We start from the raw sequence: 4,421 nt of genomic DNA, 5'->3' as shown, positions 1-4,421 counted from the left end.
TATCTGTTCACATAACACATTTGTGCCACCTGGATCTTTTTGAACTTGCTCCTAAATGCACAACTTCCATTCTAGGATGGGCTTCTGATCGGCCTGTCAACATAATAGTTTGGTAGGTGGGATGGATCATGTCATTGTTAAAAAATATTTTCTCTCCCAGTCCATCTCCATGGGAGGAGTATATACTCTGCTTCCACTGATGTTTGTTTCAGTCATTTGACGTACTTTGACCTCAGAATGGGTAGAATGTACTTTTTTGCCCCTTGACGTTGGGTTAGATTTGTGACTTTCTTGGGCCAAAGGAATGCTAGGATGTGCCTCCATGTCTGCACTTGTCCTCTTGCTCCTCTGTTATTGCAAATTACAGTTGTTTGGTTTTCTGGGATCAGGTGCTCAGTCTCTACTGTGCCCCAGTATCTCATTAGTAGCTATTTTTCAAATGGAAAGAAGTTATCTGGTAGAAAAGTGATGGCTTTGTGCCAGAGTCTTAGATATCGTCTCAATGACCTCTATTAGAGTTTGCTAAAATTTTCATAGAGAGCCCTTATCAGTCACAGTCCTTCTAGTACAGTGATGGCGAACCTATGACATGCGTGTCAGAGGTGACACGTGAACTCATTTTTTTGGTTGATTTTTCTTTGTTAAATGGCATTTAAATATATAAAATAAATATCAAAAATATGTCTTTGTTTTACTATGGTTTCAAATATCAAAAAATTTTTATGTGACACGGCACCAGAGTTAAGTTAGGGTTTTTCAAAATGCTGACACGCCGAGCTCAAAAGGTTCACTCTCACTCTTCTAGTACCAGAAATATATGGTCCAAGGGGCAGAACAGCACATACCAAATGAAAACCTTTCTAAGGCAGGCTACAGATGACTCCATAAATACCCTAGTACTTGAAGCAACATCTCAAAATGAAGTATATTTTATCTCCCTCTCCCAAAGCGAGCAACCAAATGATATGCCTTTTGTTTACTTGAAGGAGTTACAAAATGCAGCAAGCTGTACTTTACAATGTCACAGGATACTTCAGACCATAAGATAACTAAAATCTTCATTGATAGGCCATGCTTCCAAATTTCTGCAATTTTTTAAAGTTCTTATTCTATGGTTGGTATGTTGGTGTGTGTTTATACATATACGTATCACACATACATTTACATGATAGACAAATAAAATTATTTTTAGTATATATGTATGCAAATATATATGTATGTGTACATATGTTTATATGTCTTACTCAGACATTTAGAGCAGTGATATACACAATATAATCCTGAAAGCACTGCTGACCTATGAACTGTTTATTCCAAGTCCAAAAGATAAATTAACCAGTTCAAAAGAGAATAAGTACAGAAAGTGACTGTGATGAGATACTTTTTCATCATTTTAACATTTGCAGGACATCCAAGCCTTCCTCTCTGTATTTTACAAAAGTATTGGTTTGAGAATTATTGGAAATTAAAACAAAACAACACAACAAAAACTTTTTATATTGACTTTTGTCACAGACAGTTTGAGTAGCAGTGAGTCACTGCTCACTAGCTTGATGTTCTGGAGAATGTCAAGAAAATAAAAATGGCTGTGAAATGGCTATGCTATGACATAAACATAATATTTAACATGCCCTAAAGCAGGGCATTAAGGTATACTGCTTTTCTTGCCATGCAAAGGCAAGCCATTTTCTATCCTTTTTATTATCAGAAATTAAGACAACAGACAATAGCATTTTTCAGATTATTGGCCATATACCAAGTGGCAGACATTGCGTTCATCTTCTCAGTAAAGATGACACTTGAAACAACAACTGTGATTTAGACTAACTTTTCATTGAGTTATCATGAATTCTACATCTATCTGCCATTTTTGAAGTGTCAGACAGATTGATTAAAGAGCTATGATAGAGATTATCACTCTTGAATCTTTTTGTCTTCAGTTGTGTTATAAATATATACATTTTCAAGAAATTCAGTATTTCTTCTTGGCACTGGGGAGAGGAATAATGATGGGGAAGACATTTCAGAAGTTTGTACTTATTAGTACCTACCATGACATGACTAGATCAGGAGAACAAAGTGGAAGTTCTGCTAGATGATAAAAATATCTCTCCCAATTATACTTTTGGGATATCTATATATATAAAAGCCTGAGCAACCAGCCAGTAGCTATGGCATGCAATGAGCACCAGGAGGCAGATGCTCAATGCAGGAACTGCCAAGCAACAGCAGCTTTGCAGAGTGCCCTCTCACACTCCGGGACCCCTCAAGGGATGTCAGAGAGCCGGTTTTGGCCTGATCCCCGCAGGCCAGACTGAGGGACCCCACCTGCTGGAGGGACCCCACTCACTCTGCAAACACCCTTCAAGCCCCAGCACCACCCCAGATATGGCCGGCCAGGGAGGGACCGCAGGAGGTTGGCTCCAGGGTGTGTCTGGCCCATCTCGCCCAGTTCTGCCCTGCTGGCCACCTTCCAATTAATTTTTCAATGTGCACGAATCCGTGCACCAGGCCTCTAGTAGAGAAATAACCACATTGTGAATCCACCGACTCAGTGAAACCACAGTTGAGATAAACTCGGGCCAAAATCTATTTTTAACTGAAGCCCACAAGCTCATATCTTAATCATGGGTCACTCTTGGCATTTTCCTTTCATGGTGTAAGTTGAGACTTAATAGCTAACAATTATAGAAATATCTATTTCCCCACTGCTCAGTGAGGGCTTTTCTGAAATTCTTTTGGGGCAGGATCCGAGAAATATTTACTGCAAATATTTGATGAGGGCATTGCCCTCTCTTCAATCAATGGGTTCTTATTATGTGAACTAGCTTGAATCTGATAACTCTGCGAGGGACTGTGAGTTACTATCATTCAGTTATCATTAAGCTGCTTCTTGCTATCTCAATCCCCCAACCCGGATTCTATAAAAGTGTTGTGTGATATTTCTAACATGGTTATGGGTTTAGTGAGGAACCAAATTAGGAAGGAGACAGATGGCTTAGTTTCCTTTTTCTGCTTTCACCGCCAATTCTCACCAACAGGTGGTACTTTTTCGACCACAGATTTTCATTGGGAATATAAACCTTGATCCTACTTGAAAAGTTTTAAAACCATAAAAAGAGCACAAACATTTATTTGTAGTAAGCAAACCACATAGTAACATAAGGCGAGAGAGTGGATGAGTGAACAAAAGAAGGTCAGGGCAAGCCCCAAGGCTGCCGTGGAGGAGATGGAAGCGGAATTAATGTTATATATCCTTCGGCGCCCTGGCTTTTCAACACACTGCACCCTGCACTGAATTTCCCCATTCTTCCAATCTGTAGTGATAGAGTTTTCATATCCTGCTTTGAAAACACATCCCCTGCATCTCACAGCCCTCGGTGTCAGTAAGGTTTTTCTCCCGTCTAGCCTGCTCTTGCATTGCTAATTTCCTGTGAGGCTGTGCCCTCTGTGGCGATGGTGAGCATAATCCTCCCTGTAATATTCTTCCACGGATCAGATATAACGGACTGAATCCCTCTTACGTGCCTGCACAGTCTTAAAAGACTAAGATCCAGACCAGACATAATACAAGGGTATAGTAATAGCATGAGCAGTGAAAGGTTAAAAATATTGCCAGTTTTTGTTGGCCATTCACACACTTACTAGCGTGGCTGGCTTGTACCTTCCATGGGCTTTTTATAGTGGTGCCAACTAACAACCTCACTTGTTCACTACAGTGTCTCCCATGTCAGATGTCCTCGCTGTAACCTAGAGGCCTTGCAAGGCTACGGAGGGCCACTGAACTTGGAACCAAGGATTGCAGCTCAAGTTCAGGCTCTGACACTTTGTGATTACATGACCTTGGCCAAGTGACACACTCTCAGCCTCACCTTCTTCACTGTAAGATAATAAGACTCACCTCTCTCTCCCTGTCCCTAACTTGATGGAGAGGATTAAAAAAAATAATAATGTATCTGCCTGATCAGTGGTTAAAAGTTGATCCAAAAAACAAGAAGTTGTCAGTTCGATTCTAGGTCAGGGCACATGCCAGGTTTGCAGGCTCCTTCCCCAGTACGGGTGCCTGCAGGAGGCAGCCCATCAACGATGTTCCTTTCTCATCGATGTTTCTATTTCTCTCTCCTTCTCCCTTCCTCTCTCTCTCTCTAGAAACCAATAAAAACATATTTCAAAATAAATAAATAATAAAAATAATGTGCCTGAAAAGCACCTTGAAAATGGTAATCCAATAAAGCCATGTGAAGCATTAGCCCAGTTCACAGACTCTCCACAAGCCAGCTTAATCATGGTGGGATAGAGCAGACTTGAAAAATCGCCAGTCACACCATTTTTATCCCCATGGATTGTGGGCTGTGGTTTGGCTGAGCTTCTAAAGTTTGTGTGTAATGCTATTTTTCCTAATGTGGAATACGCTTTTCATT

Source organism: Myotis davidii, unplaced genomic scaffold (genome assembly GCF_000327345.1).
Source record: "Myotis davidii unplaced genomic scaffold, ASM32734v1 scaffold809, whole genome shotgun sequence".
NCBI lineage: Eukaryota > Metazoa > Chordata > Mammalia > Chiroptera > Vespertilionidae > Myotis > Myotis davidii.
Note: the sequence above shows the minus strand (reverse complement) of the source record.